The sequence below is a fragment of the Sminthopsis crassicaudata genome, chromosome 4, assembly GCF_048593235.1.
Source record: "Sminthopsis crassicaudata isolate SCR6 chromosome 4, ASM4859323v1, whole genome shotgun sequence".
In the NCBI taxonomy this organism is placed as follows: domain Eukaryota; kingdom Metazoa; phylum Chordata; class Mammalia; order Dasyuromorphia; family Dasyuridae; genus Sminthopsis; species Sminthopsis crassicaudata.
Window position 1 is genome coordinate 114,362,942 of NC_133620.1, and position 20,585 is coordinate 114,383,526.

The 20,585-nt window shown below is 31.6% G+C and overlaps 1 protein-coding gene across 2 annotated transcripts in view; it reads left to right on the forward strand.

Moving 5' to 3' along the window:
• The window catches only part of SPATA17 (spermatogenesis associated 17), a 267,209-nt gene that overhangs the window by 193,647 nt on the left and 52,977 nt on the right, over positions 1 to 20,585 (forward strand). The window lies entirely within an intron of this gene.

The following is a 20,585-nucleotide window of genomic DNA, read 5'->3' on the forward strand; positions in this document are numbered from 1 at the left end:
ATGTGGAAAAACTTTCAAGTGGTAGAGAAACTTTAAAAGACATGAATTCATACTGGAGGGAAAGACTTTGAATGTACTGATGTTGAAATAGAATATAATTGAAATCCAAACTTTCAATGTACTGAAATTGAGAAAACATTCTCATACTTCTCAAACATCAGAAACAGTGAGAATGTTATGTTGTGATCCACACTCAGTCCTCACAGCCCTCTCTCTGGGTATAGGTCGTTTCTATCATGACAAGATCATTACAATTGGTCTCAATCATGTCATTGTTGAAGAGAGCCACGTCCATCCGAATTTATCTTCATATAATCTTGTTGCTATGTATAATGATCTTAACTGGTTCTGCTCATTTCATTTAATATCAGTTCATGTAAGTCTCTCCAGGCCTTTCTGAAATCATCCTGCTGATCATTTCTTACAGAACAATAATATTCCATAACATTCATAGACCATGATTTATTCACCTATTCTCCAGTAGATGGGCATCCACTTAGTTTCCAGTTTCTAACCACTACAAAAAGTGCTGCCACAAACATTTTGCAAATATGGGTCCCTGTCCCTGCTTTAAGGTTCTCTTTGGCATACAAGCCCAATAGAAACATAGTTCTGAATTTCTCTCCAAAATGGTTGGATTTGTTCATAATTCCACCAATAATGTATCAGGCCCAGTTTTCCCACATCCCCTCCAACATTTGTCATTATCTTCTCATCTCACTTTTTTGATGTTGTTTGCTTGCATTTTGTTTACTTATGTTCTTTCCTTTTTGGTCTGATTTTTCTTGTGCAATAAGAGAATTGTATAAATGTTTACACATATTGGATTTAACATATTTTAACATGTATAACACATGGATCGCATGCCATCTAGGGGAGGGGATGAGGCGAAGGAGGGGAAAAGCTGAAACAAGGCTATACGGGGTTCAATGTTGAAAAATTATTTGTGCATATGTTTTGAAAATAAAAAGTTAAAAAAAAAAGAAAAAAAAAAGAAAAGAATGTCAAGTACCTTATTGGAAAGACAATAGACCTGGAAAACAGATCCAAATGAGACAATTTGAGAATAATCAGACTCCCTAAAAGATGTGAGGAAAAAAAAGAGCCTGGACACTATTTTACAAGAAATTATCAAAGAGAACTGCCCAGACGTTTTGGAAACAGAGGGTAAAAAAAATTCATCAATCACCTACTGAAAGGGACCTTTAAATCAAAACTCCAAGAAATATAGTGGCCTCAAGAACCATCAAGAACCATCAGACGAAGGAAAAAATATTGGAACCTGCTAGAAAAAAGAAATTCAGATATGGAGGAGCCACAATAAGAATAACCCAGGATCTAGCAGCATCCACATTAAAAGAATGAAGGGCCTGGAGCATGATATTCTGAAAGGCTAAGGAACTTGGTATGCAACCAAGAATAACTTACCCAGCAAAAATGAGATTCATTTTTCATATAAGAAGATGGACATTTAATGAAATAAATGAATTCCATCTATTCTCAATGAAAAAAACAGATCTACTCAAAATGTTTGATCTTCAAATACAGAACTCAAGAGATTTCTAAAAAGGTAAAAAGAAATCTTGAGAACTATATTTCTGCCACAAAGATATGTAAAGAACTCATGTATAATTTGTCTTAGAAACTAGATGTGGAAAGGAAATTATGTCATAAAAAAGGGTAAAGTGGTGGTACTACGTCTCATGAAGAGGCAAAGGTAACCTATTATATCTGAAAGAAAGAAAGAAGGGGAATGAACATAGTGTGTATCAATAGACATATTCGATTTATGGTGAAACTTCTTCTACTTCATTGAAAAGTGAGAGGGAAGGAGTAAGCTAAGGGGAAAGGAATACAGAAATTGTGAGAAAAAGGGGTAAAATAGGGAGAGGAACTTTAAGGTGGGGGAGGGATACTAAAAAGGGAGGCCTGTGAAAAGCAAATGGTGTTCACAAGTTTAATACTGGGTAGGGAGGTAAGAGGGAAGGAAGGGAGAAAAGCATAAGCAGGGTTTATTGGGATGGCAAGCAAAATAGAATTAGTCATTCTAACCATAAATGTGAATGGGGTATACTCCTTCATAAAGAGGAAGCAGTTAGCAGACTGGATTAAAAGCCAGAATCCTACTATATGTTGTTTACAGGAAACACACCTGAAACAGGGTGATACATTCAAAATAAAGGTAAAAGGATGGAGCAGAATCTACTATGCTTCAGGTGAAGCCAAAAAAGCAGGGGCAGCCATCCTCATTTCAGATCAAGCAAAAACAAAAATTGATCTAATTAAAAGAGATAAGGAAGGGCATTATATCCTGCTAAAAGGTAGCATAGATAATGAAGCAGTATCACTATTAAACATATATGCACCAAGTGGTGCAACATCTAAATTCTTAAAAGAGAAATTAGGAGAGCTGCAAAAAGAAATAAATAAACAGCAAAACTATAATAGTGGGAGATCTCAACCTTGCACTCTCAGAATTAGATAAATCAAACCACAAAATAAATAAGAAAGAAGTCAAAGAGGTAAATAGAATACTAGAAAAGTTTGATATGATAGATCTTTGGTGAAAGCTAAATGGAGATAGAAAGGAGTACACTTTCTTCTCAGCAGTTCATGGAACGTATACAAAAATTGATCATATACTAGACATAAAAACCTCAAAAACAAATTCAGTGAGGCAGAAATAGTAAATGCATCCTTTTCAGACCACAACGCAATGAAAATTACATTTAATAAAAAGCCAGGGGAAAATAGACCAAAAAATAATTGGAAATTAAATAATCTTATACTAAAGAATGATTGGGTAAAACAACAAATTATACGTATAATTAATAACTTCATCCAAGAAAATGACATGTCAGAAAAAGAAATAGAACAAGCTATTAACCAACTTCCTAAGAAAAAATCCCCAGGACCAAATGGATTTACATGCGAATTCTACCAAACATTTAAAGAACAACTAACTCCAATGCTATATAAACTATTTTAGAAAGTACGGATTGAAGGAGTCCTACCAAATTCCTTTTATGACACAGACATGGTACTGATACCTAAACCAGGTAGGCTGAAAATGGAGAAAAAAAGTTATAGACCAATCTCCCTAATGAACATTGATGCTAAAATCTTAAAATATTAGCAAAAAGACTACAGAAAATCATCCCCAGGATAATACACTATGACATAGTGGGATTTATGCCAGGAATGCAGGGCTGGTTCAATATTAGGAAAACTTTTAGCATAATCAACTATATAAATAACCAAATTAACAAAAACCATATGATCATCTCAATAGATGCAGAAAAAGCATTTGATAAAATCCAATATCCATTCCTACTAAAAACACCTAAGAGTATAGGAATAATAAGACTATTCCTTAAAATAATAAGGAGCATATATTTAAAACCATCAGTAAACATCATATGTAATGGCGATGAACTGGAACCTTTCCCAGTCAGATTAGGAGTGAAACAAGGATGCCCATTATCACCATTACTATTCAATATTGTACTAGAAACGCTAGCCTCAGCAATAAGAGCCGAGAAAGAGATTTAAGGAATTAGAGTAGGTTATGAGGAAATCAAATTATCACTTTTTGCAGATGACATGATGGTATATTTAGAGAACCCCAAAGACTCTGCTAAAAAGCTATTAGAAATAATTCAGAACTTTAGCAAAGTTGTCAGGATACAAAATAAATCCACATAAATCCTCAGCATTTTTATACATTACCAACACAATCCAACAGCAAGAGATACAAAGAGAAATTCCATTCAAAATAACGGTCAATGTATAAAATATTTGGGAATACATCTACCAAAGGAAAGTCAGGAATTATATGAGCAAAATTACAAAATACTTGCCACAAAAATAAAGTCAAATTTAAATAATTGGAAAGACATTAAGTGCTCTTGGATAGGCCAAGCGAATAGAATCAAGATGATAATACTCCCTAAACTAATCTATTTATTTAGTGCTATACCAATCAGACTCCCAAGAAACTATTTTAATGACCTAGAAAAAATAACAACAAAATTCATATGGAACAACAAAAGGTCGAGAATTTCAAGGGAAGTAATGAAAAAAAAAATCAAATGAAAGTGGTCTAGCTGTGCCTGATCTAGAACTATATTATAAAGCAATAGTCACCAAAACCATCTGGTATTGGCTAAGAAATAGACTAGTTGATCAGTGGAATAGGTTAGGTTCACAGGGCAAGATAGTGAATAAAAATAGCAATCTAGTGTTTGACAAACCGAAAGATTCCAACTTTTGGGATAAGAATTCATTATTTGACAAAAACTGCTGGGAAAACTGGAAATTAGTATGGCAGAAACTAGGCATGACCCCACATTTAACACCACATACTAGGATAAGATCAAAATGGGTCCATGATTTAGGCACAAAAACGAGATCATAAATAAATTAGAGGAACATAGGATAGTTTACCTCTCAGACTTGTGAGGAGGAAGGAATTTTTGATCAAAGGAGAACTAGAGATCATTATTGATCACAAAATAGAAAATATTGATTACATCAAATTAAAAAAACCTTTTGTACAAACAAAACTAATGCAAACATGATTAGAAGAGAAGTAATAAATTGGGAAAACATTTTTATAGTTAAAAGTTCTGATAAAGGTCTCATCTCCAAAATATACAGAGAATTGACTCTAATTTATAAGAAATCAAACCACTCTCCAATTCATAAATGGTCAAAGGATATGAACAGACAATTTTCAGATGATGAAATTAAAACTATTTCCACTCATATGAAGAAGTGTTCCAAATCACTATTGATCAGAGAAATGCAAATTAAGACAACTCTGAGATATCATTACACACCTGTCAGATTGGCTAAGATGACAGGAACAAATAATGATGAATGTTGGTGGGGATGTGGAAAAACTGGGACACTGATGCATTGTTGGTGGAGTTGTGAAAGAATCCAACCATTTTGAAGAGCAATCTGGAATTATGCCCAAAAAGTTATCAAACTGTTCATACCCTTTGATCCAGAAGTGCTACTACTGGGGTTATATCCCAAAGAGATACTAAAGAAGGGAAAGGGACCTGTATGTGCCAAAATGTTTGTGGCAGCCCTTTTCATAGTGGCTAGAAACTGGAAAATGAATGGATGTCCATTAATTGGAGAATGGTTAGGTAAATTATGGTATATGAATATTATGGAATATTATTCTGTAAGAAATGACCAACAGGATGAATACAGAGAGGCTTGGAGAGACTTACATCAACTGATGCTGAGTGAAACGAGCAGAACTAGGAGATCATTATACACTTCAACAATGATACTGTATGAGGATGTATTCTGATGGAAGTGGATATCTTCAAAATAGAGAAGAGCTAATCCAATTCCAATTATCAATGATGGACAGAATCAGCTACACCCAGAAAAGGAACACTGGGAAATGAGTGTAAACTGTTAGCATTTTTTTGTTTTTCTCCCCAGATTATTTTTACCTTCCAAATCCAATTCTTCCTTTGCAACAACAACAAAATTCGGTTCTGCACATATATATTGTACCTAGGAAATACTATAACATATTTAATATGTATGGGAATGCCTGCCATCTAGGGGAGGGAGTGGAGGGAAGGAGGGGAAAAATTTGGAACAGAAGGGAGTACAAGGAATAATGTTGTGGCAAAAAAAAAGTTATAATTATAAAATTAATAAAAAAAGAAAGAAAAGTATAGTTTCTAGACATAATAAAAAAAGAAGAGAGGCAACACACATACTTCTATCTCCTGGGACAAAATAAAATAAGACATGAAAAATTTTCAATTCATATTGCTACCTTCCTAGTTGAAGACCTTATCATATATTTCTTTGGCTTTTAGAATCTCTCATAAGATGTTTCTCTCCTATCTTTCCAGTTTTCTTATCCTTTACTCCTTTCCAGGAATTACACGGCTCTGCAATACTGGCTTTTTTGCTATTCCTGTCACATAAGCCTTCATTTCTCAATTCTGTGTCTTTTCAGTTTGTTCTCCCTGCCTGGAATATTGTCCTTCTTCACTTTTACTTCCTAGTTTCCTTTATGACTCAGCTCAAATTGTGCCTTCAGCAAGAGACTTTTCCTGGAAACAACAAAAAGGTCAAGAGGCTTTCTCAGGATCATATTAATCAATGTATCAACAATGTGTCAACTAATAAGCACCCATTGCCTGCAAGAGATATTATGTCTGATGATGTAGGAAATGCACAGAAGTGTATGACATGGTCATAGGTTCTCTTCAAAGATATTTCAGTCTTGTCACAGAGACATGTTGTAAGTATATGAGATATTAAAGAACAGTTAAAGAAATAATTTATGTTGCTTGTCCTTCATTCTTTAAAAAAAAAGCACCAAAATATTGGTCCATTATTGGGACTTAATGGGGTCAAAATGTCTGTGTTTATCACACCAATATGAACTCAGAAAGCGATATATATTATAGAATAGTAAGTGACTGCCAAAGGTGTGTGGTTGAGAATAATTTATTCATATGAGGGGAAGAAACTGTGGACTCCCATGTTTTACCAAGTGTTCATAAAGAAGGGAGGTGATTTGGGCCTTTAAAGCTAGAATGACAAAATATGTTGAAATAAAATAATTAGACTTGATTGTATTGAGAAGTTTTGTAATGAAATAGGGAGAAAATCCTATTTGAATAAAGAGAAAATAATCAAAAGAAATAAGCCTTAATAAGTTAATTGTGGCTAGTTTGTGAATTTTCCTTTCATAGACTGTTCTATTGAAATCTTTAAATGTTTTTGACTTAAATGATAAAATTTAAACTCCTTAGCCTTGCATTCAAGTCTAGTCACAGACTGACCTCAACTAACTTATTCATGTTCAGTGTACAAATTGGAGTGCAGAGAAGTCTAGAGGCAGCAAGATCAACTTATTCTAATATTGCTAGAAGGAAAGGGTCAGGCATAATTCACAGAATCTAAGAATTGGAAAGGTTTTCCAAGTCCTTCCAACTCAACACACCCTTGAGCAAGAATCTTGTCTACAGTTCCCCCAAAAGAGTTCATCCACCTTTCCCTTTTAATTGAGGGTTTTTTTCATATTTGAGACAAGAGAAACTTTTTTTATTTATATAGGGTCATTTAAGGATCATTTCCCAAAGTAATTTTATATACTGTTTTTGGTATATTTTCTTCTTAAATGTAATTATGTCTTTCTTTATCCATAGTATTTATTGTCTTTACTTCTGACACTACTACCCATTATATCATGCCTGAACTATTGCTCTAGACCATTGTTTAGTCTCTTCCTGAACTCAAAACTCATCTTACCTCAGTTTGTCCTCTCTCTCTCTCTCTCTCTCTCTCTCTCTCTCTCTCTCTCTCTCTCTCTCTCTCACACACACACACACACACACACACACACACACACCGACACACACACACACACACACACCGACACACACACACACACGCACTTTATCTCCAGTATTATCTAATCCTCTCTAGAGTCAAATATAAAAACTTTACTTGTTGTTCAAAGTTCTTCTAAATCTGCCCTTCCTTAATTTTTCAGTCTTCCATCCCCTTTATTCCAGATCTTGAGCTCCAGTGATACTGGCCTTTTCGCTGTTCACTATGTACAACATTCCATCACTGAACATGTCCATTGCCTGTCCTTTATGCCAAGAATTTTTTTTCACCTACCTCTGGGTTTTCCTGACATCTTTCATCCCCCATCTAGAAAAATCTCACTTTCCACAAGAAGCATTCCATGGTCTCCCTTTAAAATGCTCTGTCTTCCCTCTGCAATTATTTCTACAATTTCCTAAATACATTTTCTGTTTCTGTAGAGTTCTTTGAATGATGTCACTGCTATTAAATTGTGAACTTCTTGAAAGCAAAAACCATTTACAAAACAATTTCTTTGTATTCCAAAGGCTTAGTAGTTTTGGGGACATTATAGAGTCCTACTAAATGTTTATTAACTTACTTTTAAACAACACAGGGTCAATTACATATCCCTGGGGTACTTTAAGAAAGAATAAGGTTCTAAAGTAGGGAAATATTGGTAAAATAGAAAGGGAGAAGTGGATTCAAAAGAGTTAGTAATGGGAATATTAAATTTAAAGTGATGACCTGCATTGTTAGAAGGGATTTCCCATATTCATTAGATTCTTATACCAATGAAATCATATCAGTTCTAGTCCCTACCTCTGGATAAGAGTAGAAATGAGATTATCAGAATTGTTTGGCCCCAAACTCCTGAGGAACACTAGTATTCTCAGTTATTTGTCAGTTTGTGCTGCCAAGCCACATTGCAGAAATTTTTAGAAAATGAATTAATTACTATATGAGATACATTGTCAAACCACATTTTCTCTGATTATATTTTAAATGCAAATTTCTCTTATTTTAAGAATTTCTCAATACTCAGAACACAAGTAAATGTTACTTTTATTAATGCTTTTGAAAAGGATTGTTCAGTGGTCTTAAGAATTGTTATGGATTTAGAGATGGTTTAACTTTTTACTTCATGTGTGACCTTGGTCTTTTCATTTAATGTTTGTTTACTTTTGTGTGAGATGAAGATAATAGTACTTTCACTACTTCATCAGGATATTGTGAGACAAGAATGAACTTTTGTACATATACATATGAATGCATATACACATAAACATATTTAAATATATATATTAAGAATTCTACTGTAATATCCTAATGATGCTGTAGAAATATTCACAGATTAAGTAGGGAATTCTTTTAAATGATCACTAGCAAAATAGAAACAAGAGCTAGCTGCTAGCTAGCTGTTACTTTTGTGAAAGGGTTCAGGAATCAGAATAATACAGCTCTAGAGTCTAGTGGACTCTTAGTAAAATGTATTTAGGTAACTGATTTTATGCGGGTTTAATCCTGTCTTATTCAAACAGATCAGTCAATATTTAAATACAATATATCATTCACTATACTACCATATTATAAGCTTTGTGGAAAAGATTTAGAAGTTCTGTAAAATTAAATTACAATCAGAACTTATTTTTATTAAAGCTTTTTATTTTCAAAACATATGCATGGATAATTTTTTTTAACATTGATCCTTGCAAAACCTTGTGTTCCAAATTTTCTCCCCTTTCTCCCCACCCCCTTCCTTAGATGGCAATATATGTTAAGCATGTTAAAAAGATATGCTAAATCCAATATATGCATACATATTTATACAATTATTTTACTGCACAAGAAAAATCAGATCAAAAAGGAAAAAAATGAGAAAGAAAATAAAATGCAAGCAAATAACAAGAAAAAAAGTGAAAATGCTATCTATGTTTACCCTAACCCTAACCCTAACCTCACTTTCCACAGTCCTCTCTCTCTGGGTGGAGATGGCAGAATTTTTTTTTTCAATAATATTTCATTTTTCCAAATACATGCAAAAATAGGTTTCATAATTCACCTTTGAAAACCTTGTATTCCAAACATTTCTCCTCTCACCTCAAGACAGCAAACAATACGAGGTAGGTTAAACATGTGCAATTCTTCTAAACATATTTCCTTATTTGTCATGCTGCATAAGAAAAATCAGAACAACAAGAAGAACAAAAAGGTAAAAGTACTATGCTTGTCCATATTCAGGCTCCTCAGTTATCTCTGGATATGAATGGCACTTTCTATCACAAATCTATTGAAATTGCCTTGAATTTTCATTATTGAAAAGAGCCATCACAGTTGATCACCACATAATCTATGTTGTCAGAATTATTTTAAAATGTATTATAAGTATGAACATAGTGACAGACATACACATATATGTATGTACATATATGTGTATATGTGAGAGAGAGAGAGAGATAGAGGCAGAGACAGAGAGAGATAGAGAGAAACAGGGAGAGAGAAAAAGAGAGCTAGAGATAGAAACAGATAGAGAGAGAGAGAGACAGAGACAGATAGAGAGAGAAAGGAGAGAGACTGAGAAGTCCTACGAATCTAACACATCTCAAAAGTTTTTGAGAGGTCTAGTTTTTCAAACACTTTGCAACTTTACCAATTTGCATATTTTTTGGACTGTTACCACATTATGATAAACAGGGATTATCATATATTTTCAGATAATGTTTTCTTAACAATTCAACTTCTATTTGTAACTCTTCCATTTATTTTAATTACTAGCACAGTGTGCAACATTTATTAATCAGCAGAGCCTTTTTAAGTTAAAATACTAAATTAGCTAACCCCATTAACACAGAATACTCCAAACAAGCAGTAATAGGAGAGGTAGTTACTGAGCAAATCGTATTATACATGCGGGTGCTCTAGGGCACAGTTAAGCATGATTACCCTCTTTTGATCCAGTATTCCTCTGCCTCTCCCAGCTAATTTCCAGTGGAAATTTACAAAGTGGTGCCTTCATTTTTCCAGCTTAATTTTTCTAATGAAGTTCTGGTACTGTATAACACTGGGGATGCAGATAATAAGCCTGTGTATAATTAAGAACTTCTAGAATTTGTCTGCAAAAGAGTCCTTTATCACTTTTGCTTTGCAATAAAAACTAACTCTCCTTTTGTCTGCTACCTCTTTTTTTTTTTTTTTTTTAAAGCACTCCTAGTTTTAAAATATGAACATGGACTTCTGTTTCCTGACCTCAGAACATAAAAAGTTTACAGTATAAATATATAATTAGCATAACTATAAATTTGAACATTTTTAGTGGCACAACTGTATAGTTGTAGTGTAGTCTTGGTATTGCTCTATGAGTCAAAATACCAGGCATAATGCCTGGTCATTTCACCTAAAATATAATGATCTTATGTGACATCTGAAATCCTGAAGTATAATCACAACATACTGTTATTTGGGTAATTTCTTAAATGAGTAGCTTCAGTCAATATCAGCATCCCATTTAACTGGAATTTCCAGGGCAAATCCAATTGCATAGATCTCAGAATACAATTTGGTGTTTGGGATAGGAACAAAGGAGAGGAGAACATAGGAATTAAATTCTGCCCTCAGTTCTTTGTGTCCGCTGTTACCATCCCCTCTTAGGTACTATTGAAGTCAATAGTGGAGGGAGAAGCTAGTATCAGAAAGTCTTCATGTCTTTGGCTAACTAAAAAATATTAGCTTTCCTGAAAAATCAGGGAATCACTACTTAACTCCTAATCCTAACAGTGTTTACTAAAGTGCTGCAGTAGATGGAAAGGGGTTGGAGAGGATTTGGGAGAAAGATTGCACTTAAACATCCTCTGTTCTATCTTCCTCCAATCAAAGTTGTGCATTCATTTTCCTGGAGAGTCTTCAGACATTATAAGGCCTCAGTCATAAGCAATTACTTGATACCCTAAAACCTTCTTTATTAGATTAAAAAGTAAGTGTGATTCTTAAGCTATCTGTATAAGTATGATTCTTAAACTATTTTTAGGAAGAAAGCTTTTCTTTTCTTAAGCTGTAGAAAGAGTTGTAGGAAAAAATCCTCTTGCATTTAACATTTATAGGAATTTTCATATTAAGCTTATTTTCTTTTGACATTTGAAAATAAACTTAGATATCCTTATGGAAATCTTTTTTATTTCTGTGATTTTAGTCATTTGTAGATGTGTTTTCTCAGGTGTTTATACTTTGATCAGTTATTATTAGGAAATTAACAGAAGTTAAAAAGCAATTTGGAAATTAGAGATCAGTGTTGCTCTGCAAAACATGTGCCAGATGGTATAGTATAGTTTGTGTGGAGCTAATTGTTCATGGTTCTCTTTAGATTGGCAGATAAATTCTGTTTTATCTGAGCTGGAACAAGAAGACAAGAAATAGAATCATTTGTGCATAGACCTTTTTTAGGCAAAATTATAGCAGAGCTGTTCATCCAGGTACAGTTAAGGTTGTGTCAGCAACCTTTTAATATTCTCTATAAAGAATAATCTGCTAAATTTCTTTTTAAAAATTACTATTAATACAATTTATTTTGATATAGAAGACACATGCCCGAGAACAAGAACTAATCAAAGTCTGTTTCCTCAAAAACCAATTGTTCATTATTTAAAATATCTAGTAGAATTTACTAATAAGCTCCTAGCACCCATTCATTTTATTTTATTGGTATTTTTTACAAAATGCTCAAAAGCTACTTTTGGAATAAGATCATTTAGACTTTCTTTAAAATACATATGGGTATTTTATATATTTCTATAGGTATTCATTCACTTTGTTTTTAGTTTTATTGGCATATAATTGAGTATAGTAGTTTTTGAATTTTTAAAAAAATTCTGTTACATATTATGGATATGTCTTTATTTCTAGTCTTCTCATCTTGTTTTTTTCTTTTTCTTAATTAACTAGTTAATGATTTTTCTGCTATTTTGCATAATATTTTATAAGGTTTTTTAGATCAAATTTTCTTTTCCTCTCAACTTTTGATTTTAAAATTTTATTTTGCACTTGTTTTAAGATTCCTAATTGGTTGATTTTCTATTTTTAATTGTATGTTTATTTATTAACATAAATATTTAGAGAGATGAATTGTCCTATAAAGAATTTATTTAGCCAATACCATAACTTTTGATTTGTTTTCTCACTGTATTATAATTGTTGTTTCTATAGATTTATTTTTGATCTACTAATAGTCAGGTTATAATTATTTTTTCACTTGAGACATAACCTTTAACTCATGTTTGCTTCATTGATTTCAGGGGGTTTTTTGCTACCTAAAAACTACTTGTACCTATTTAATTTTCCTGCCTTTCTTCTTTATGAATTTTTATGCATTAGTACATGTTTAGTTTTTGAAAAGGTACTATCAATAGCAAAAGAAAATTGTATTTTTGAATAATCTTAAAAATAATCTTGTTAAATCTAGTTTTCAACTTTCAATTTAGAGCAATCATTTCCTTTATCTTCATCTTTCTACTAGATCTATCAAAGTCTGAGAGAGAGTCATGTTAACGTTCCCTACAGTTATTGTCTTCCTGTCTGTATTTAGTTTTTGCATTTCAGTTAGTCTTTACTTTAGTACTTCAGTGCTATATTTTTTGGTATATATACATTGAAATTGTTTCATTGTATTTAGTTCCTTTCAGCATAGAGTAATTTTCTTGTGGTCTTGACAGCATCCATTTTTAGTTATACTTTATCTAAAATCATGACCATAATGCTCATGTCCATTTTTTTTTAATTCCCCTAAAAAGTAATTTTAAAAATTCCTCCTTTTTATTCGCTATGTGTATTTGCATTCAAGTTCATTTGTTGTATGCAACAATTTGTTGGTCTCCATTTTCTAATAAGCCATAAAATCCAATTCCATTTTATGTTTGTGTTCAGATAATTCATCTTCAAAGTTATAATTGTTAACTTGGCTTTTTTTCCTCCATGAAATCCTATTAATTTTTAGCCTCAAAAAAGCAGCATTAGATATTAGCAGTTTGCTTTTCTTAAAGAAATCCAATTTCAATTGTTTTTATCATGTGTAATTAAACTTCCCTCTCCTTTCCAATCAACTCCAATCTAGACCCAAACCCAGATCTACATCATTTTATTCTCTTCCTTCCTTCCTTCCTTTCCTTTCTCAACTCAGCTAAAAGTGTGGCTCAATTATCTGTCCCTCATATTATCATCTTATGTTTTTTTTTTAATAGTATTCTCTTATTTTCAACATCTACCAATCTTTTATATTAACACATTATACATATTAATATATATAGAGAGATTTCTCTTTATTATCTTAATGCCTTTCAGACTAAAAGATTTGTCCACTCTGCCACATATAAATACTCAGTTGTCACTTACTCTATTGATGCTTATTGACTTTTTTCATTCTTGTTATTTGTTTAATTTGCATACAAAGGTCCTGACTCTTGTTTTCTTTGAAAGAATAATAGTTCATTGATTTTATTGGAGATATCTGTATATATATTTATGTTCTATGCTATCTTTCCTTCATCAATTTTTATGTTCTTAGTTATTGATATGCAATTTTCCCCATTAAAACGAATTTCTTGAGAGGCATAAATATTTTTGTCCTTCTGTGTAAGTCCAGGGCTGAGCAAAGTGTTGGTGCATAATAAGTTCTAAAGAAATATTTCTGGGATGACAGAAAAGTATGTCATGGAAGGAAGTAAAAGTTAATTTTATTGACTTTTTTATATGACATATTATAGTGATTTCTTTTATTTCTCATAACTTATGAGTAGTCTTATGTCATTCAATCTGTTTTATTTTTATAATTGAGATAATTCCCTCAGTTATTTTAAACAAAAATCTTTCTTTGATAATGAAACTATGGAACTTAGAGACTACATTGTAGAGTTATTTAAATTTGAGGTCTCTTTCTGATTATGACTTTTACTTTGTCCTATTTACTGAATACTTCTGGGCAGTTTTCTTATGTGTTTACTGAAATGAGACATTCAGTCTTCATTTTATTTTATTATTATTATTATTGGAGTCCAATAATTCTTAGATAGTCTTTTATGTGAGATTCTTCAGGCTGAAACCTTTTTATTAACCCATAGAGGAGCAAAGGAAAAATATTTATCAGTACAATATTCACATCAATGAATGTTATGTATAAAAAGAATAGTAACCAGTAGAAAAGAGATTATTCAAAGTTAATTATAACATTTTCTACATATGGTATTTTCATGCTAACATTTGAATTTTGTTTTCTTAATTTGGGTCACCAATATGCTTTCTACCATTTAGTTCCTTACATGCACAAGTTTGCTTTTTTAACTCCAAATTAAAGTAGATATCTGGGAAAAGCAGTGAGGTGCCTATATACTATTTAATAAACTTTGAATTTGATTAAGTGTGGTTACATCTGAATTTCTTTAATTCTCTGAACCTTGATTATCTAGATCTATCTTCAAAGTCATTTGTTTTGCTTTGAAAAAAACTTGAAGAATTCCAGTTTTATTATCTTTTAATGTTATTCTGCTATCTAGCTTATCTTCATGTTTTGTTAGGGTCTAATTTTGCCATTCGATTTTTTATAGTATCTATTTCTTTGGATTTTCCACTGTTCTAAATGGTCTGTTCCCTCATTATTTCCTTTAAATGTTATTTAACAGCTCTAATGTGTATCTATCTTCCTTTGACTTTTTATTGAATTTCTAAACCACTCTGGAAATTTGTGAAAGGTGTCAAAGTCTTATTTCTCACAAACTAATTGTTATGATTTTTCATTTATTCTAGCTGTCTCAAATTTTTTATATACAGCATCTATTTTTGTCTACAAATTTCTTTAGTCTTTGTATTGTTGTTTTCTGTGAGTTGTTCATCATGCAGAATACTTTCATCTTCCCCTTTTCCTGTTGTTATTTTATTTTATTTGGCATATTGCCTATAGTTTTATAGTAATGAATGAAAGTTGGGCTTAGACATGAGCATTCATTTAACTATCCTTCTAGGAACATCTTAGTTTTTGAAATTTCACAAAGCATTGTTTATGATTGTGTGACTCAATGTCTATATAGTCAAAGAATAGGCTATAATTAAGAACATAATTCTTGAAATTCTGATCAAAATACACTGTCTATACTACAAATGAAAAAAGAACTTTTCTTATTGAAAGAGATTTGATTTCCTTTACATGAGATATCATTGTATAGGGTTTTTAGAAACAAGGAGATTGTGGATGAAATATTTTAAAACTTTTCTCATAATATTTTCTTGATGCCTATACTTCTGTATATAACATTATTTTTCATTCTTTTTTTCCCTCTACATTGTGTAAGGTAATTTCTGGAATTCAATCCTTCCTCAAGTCTGAAACATTTTTAGGCCACAGTCAAATTCTAATCTCTATTTAGTCTCCTATAGCTACAATGTAGGATCAGGAGAGAAGTACCTGGAAATTCAGTGTCTAAGAAACCTTACTTCCCTCACTGAAATGGGAGCCAGGCACAGATAGTTAACTAAAGTCTTTATTAGAGAATGATGTAAGAATTTTATTGATTTTAATGGTTAAACCATTAGGGAAAAACAAAGCAAAAACCACAAAAATTTTATCTAGTTCAGCCTCCTTATCTTATGGAGAAAATAAAGCATAGAAGAAAGACTGAATGAACTTTCACAGATCATTTAGCAAATGACAAGTCTTCTAATTCAAAATCTGGTATTGTTTCTATTGTACCAATCAGTCAATAAGCATATGTTTAATGTTTATTATTTAGCAGGCACTATGCTAAGCACTAGGAATATAAACTCAAGCAGAAAAAAAACACAGTCTTTTCAAAGAATGGTGATGAAGGTATTTGGCATGAAAGCAAAATGTAGGCAAGTCTTATTCAGATGACCCAGTAATAATCCAGTTTAAAAGGAATGAAGGACCTCCTCCTAAATTGGAGGAAACTAACTAATCAGTGAGAGTGGTCAGAGAGGTAGAAGTCATATGTGGGTAGAGTGAGCTCTAGAATGAAGAGATTTTTATGGTGTGATACAGAAAATCTTGGTAAGTTAAGAGCTGATTGTATCCTGGAGAAGAATAAATGATTCCACCTAACATAATTCTGAAATGCATGCATGTAGTTAAGATTAAAGTTGGCATTCACATATAATCCTACAAATGAATCATTATCTAGAAATATGCTATTTTAAATAATTAGTCCATTTTCCTATTCTTAATCTATAAAAATTCTTTTCTGTAATTGTGGACTTTTAAAATATCTGTACTTCCAAACCTACGCTAATCCAGTAACATCCATAATATGAAGAGCTCTTCAGTCCTAAAATGAAGATGGTTCATCGATTTATGATTTGTAATTAGTACTCAGAATAACAAAAAAATATCTTTAAAAATTGGCATTCATTTCATATGGCTTTAGAGACAACTATATTTTTTCTTTGTATTATGTTTATAATATCATTAGGATTGTCCTATTATAGATTTAGAACTGGAAGGTTCCATGGATATCACTGAGTCCAATGTTCCCCTTTTATTTTACAGGGAAATAAAGTGACTTTCTCAAAGTTACACAGTATACATTAGAAAGAAGGGTTTGACTCTGGGTCCTCCAATTCCAAAGCCTTTGTTCTTTCCATATCATCACACAGCAATTTTATATATTTCTACTTACCATTTCCTTGAGTTTGAAGAAACCTTTATATATGAAATGGAAATTTTTTTCTATATAATGTTGAAGGTAGTATGAAATATATTAAATTATATTTCAGCAACCATTTCATTTTTAAAATGAAACTTCTCTATTACAAAAGAAAAATATTTTATAGCATCCTTTAGTCAGTTAATGTGAATTGAATAGTTAGAAGTATTAAGATTTTGAGAAATGCTAGAAATAAATTCCTCAGCAATCTTGTTAATTACATATATTATGAAACTAGTAATCAGTCTCTTATTTCTCATACAAGGTTAAAAATTTGAACTACAAATTTTTCAAAAATGACTTGACATACATTATTTATACATTTACAGTTAAGTATCCTTACAAAATGTCTTTGAATAAGGGAAAAGCAATTCATTGATCAGAAGTCTTATCTGTTTGTGAGACCATGTTTATTCTTGTTAGAACTCATTGTCTAATATATTAAAAGAATTAATTTTTTAGGTTTTAGAAATGACTAAGTATTGAAATTTTAACAAATAATTTTAACTAACTTTATTAAAAAGTCTTATACTTATTAATTGCTTATTGGATAAAATGAACTTTTGTTTCACCAGTTTGGTTTTAAAATTTATATTTACTCTTTTTTCAGATCCATAATCTGTCTAATAGACAGACAAATAGAGTAACTGCCTGAATAGTCACCAAATATCTATTTCCAGATGCCAAGTTTGTAGGAAATTAAATTATATGGATTTTTGTTTCACATAAAATGCCCTAAGGCCCTTCTTCTTTCATTATTCATAATAAATTTTTTTTTACTTTATTTTTCTTTTTCTTCCTCAACAAATGATTGCCAAATTCTCTTCAATTTTTAGAAATATATGCTCTGATTTTCTACTGTTTAATACCTCTTTTTTTCACAGTGGGAACTTATACTTTCTCCAACTTTCCTTACTACCTTACTACCTGAAATGGTTTCCCTGCCTGTATGAAAAATAAGTTAATTTGTCTCATAAATATACAAAAGATGCTATTGATGATTGCACTAAGGGGGAGTTGTTTATAAGCTGTGTTTTAATTAATAAAGTTCCTAATCTTGCTGGAGTTTGCTCTACTTTTTTTCCTCAAGAGGATACAAATTTGGCCTGATTCCCATTCCATGTGGCATATAAAGTAAAATTAATCATTGATTTTCCAAAGTATTCATTTTTCATTTTAATGCCACAGTAATGCATGCAAAAGGATGTTTACAGGATCCCACAGTCTTACATTATATTGCTTTCAAAAGAACGCAAGCCAGCCTCTAGCCACTTCAAAACCAAATACACAAATGTGCTGACTACTTCCTAATACCTTCAAATACTTGCCAGGGAATTTTTAGCTCTTTAGCTGGCCCAGAAATGACTATAGGATTGGGAAGACTTATTTTTGTGTAAATGTAAGCCCAAAGTGCATCACAAGGTTTAGCTCAGGAACTATTTCTTCATTGATGCTTTTTCTGATCTCATCCAAAAATATTCACTCTCTCTTGAAAATGTTTTAGAGTACTTTGTCTGGAATTCTTATTTGTACCTATTGTCCCCTAATTGTATATTCTGCTTTTATGAGTGTGTTTTCATGTTCAATTTACCCAAAGTAGATAAGGTTCTACTGAGAACATGGACTGTGCCACTATTCATTTTTCTATCTCTAGTTCCTAAAACTATAGTTTCTAAGTATTAAGTATTTCATAAATGTATGTTGGACTGAATTTTGAATAAAAGAAGATAGAGCCATAATGCCTTGGTTTCTGTTTTAGATTAGCTCTGTTCCATACAGATACTATTTGAATTGAAAAGAGGAAAAACTAGTTAAATAAATGGTGGAGCCCAGTGTTCTTGGAAGTTCTGGAGATGTAGTGCTCTTGAGTGGCTTTCCTTGTCTGAGTTTATGTTGTTCTGCATTTTTGGATCATAAGTGTTATGCATTATAATATATTTCACTCAATTAGGGTCTTGGATAATAAACATCTTAATGTTGGACAATGATGAATGTTTTAAAAGGTCAATAAGATCTGACTAATTTCTGAGTTTTTCTTACTTCTCAAAAGTAAGGTGGGATCTTCACTCATATTGAGGTGTGTATGTGTTTGTGTGTGTGTGTGTGTGTGTGTGTGTGTGTGTGTGTGTGTGTATGGACAAGTGGTATTAGAATAGGCATTGATAAGGGTAAGAAAGAATGTTCTAGAAGAATTATGTTGGAAAACATATGCAATAAGCTTTGATAAAGTATAGTTATATTATTAAGAGCCCTAGATGATAGTTACAAGTTTGGCCTTCATCCAATATGCAGTAAGGAGATAATCATATTTTATATCATTTCAATTTTTTCCTATATCTAATAAAGTTATATACAGTTTGATACTCAATAAATGTTATTGACTGAGTAGAATACTAAAAGAAAACTTATGAAAATACTTCAGAAAATGAAACTGAATATTATTTGAACACTGGTAAATGCCCTAAGAAACTGTTACTATTGACAAAAAATTGATTGAAATTTTTACTAAAGTGTTATTATGATGAATATTTCCAGGTTCTTGAAATTGTGTACTTTGTTAATTAGAACACACTAAATTCAATAAGTCAACAAACATTAAGCACCTACTTTATTCCAGGCACTATTCTAATACCTAGAGATATAAAGCCCAAAATACTCTATGCACTTAAGGAGCTCATAATCCAAAGAATGTGCAGCATCCACTTGCAAATAAAATAGAGCTGAGATGTAAATGAAAGAAATGAACTAGATAGCCACTGAGCTTTCTTACAACACTACTTCTGTGATTCTTTCTTGAATGACAGAATTACAAATATCCCCAAATAATTCTGTAGTCTGGAATAGTACTCTGCAAGTAATATGTTAAACAATATAAAATGATAAATCTTAAGATTTGCCTCAGATTCAAAGAATAAGATGCAAAAGCACAGGATTAAAAAACTTGGTAGAGAGTGACCTCTGTGAAGTTAAAACAAATAAATTGAAGATTTTAGTATATTGCAAATTCATTATGAGTATGTAAAATAGTGTGGCAACCAAAAAGTTAATTCAATCATAGTCATATAAATGGAAGCCTGTAACATCTATTATAAGTAAAAAGAGACTTCTAATTGAACTTTGCCATGGTAAGACAATATCTAGGATATCATGTCTAATCTAATGCCACATGTTAGGAAGACCATTGACAAAAAGGATCATATCCAGAGGAGGATGATTAGGATTGTAAAAGGCTTATGTGAAAGGATGTTTGTTTAAGGGGTAAGAATGTATTCTATTTTTATATACATTATACTTAAAAATGATAAAATGTTGCCATTCTTCAAAGAAACACTTTTATAAAGCTTATTTGAAAAAGCATCCTTAAATATTGAAAATTATTTATACATACATATATATATAGTTTATACATATATATATAGTTTATACATATATATATAGTTTATACATATATATACATACATACATATATATATATATAGTTTAGAGATCTGACTTAGTATTCAGTTACAAAATTGTATGGCAAAATCA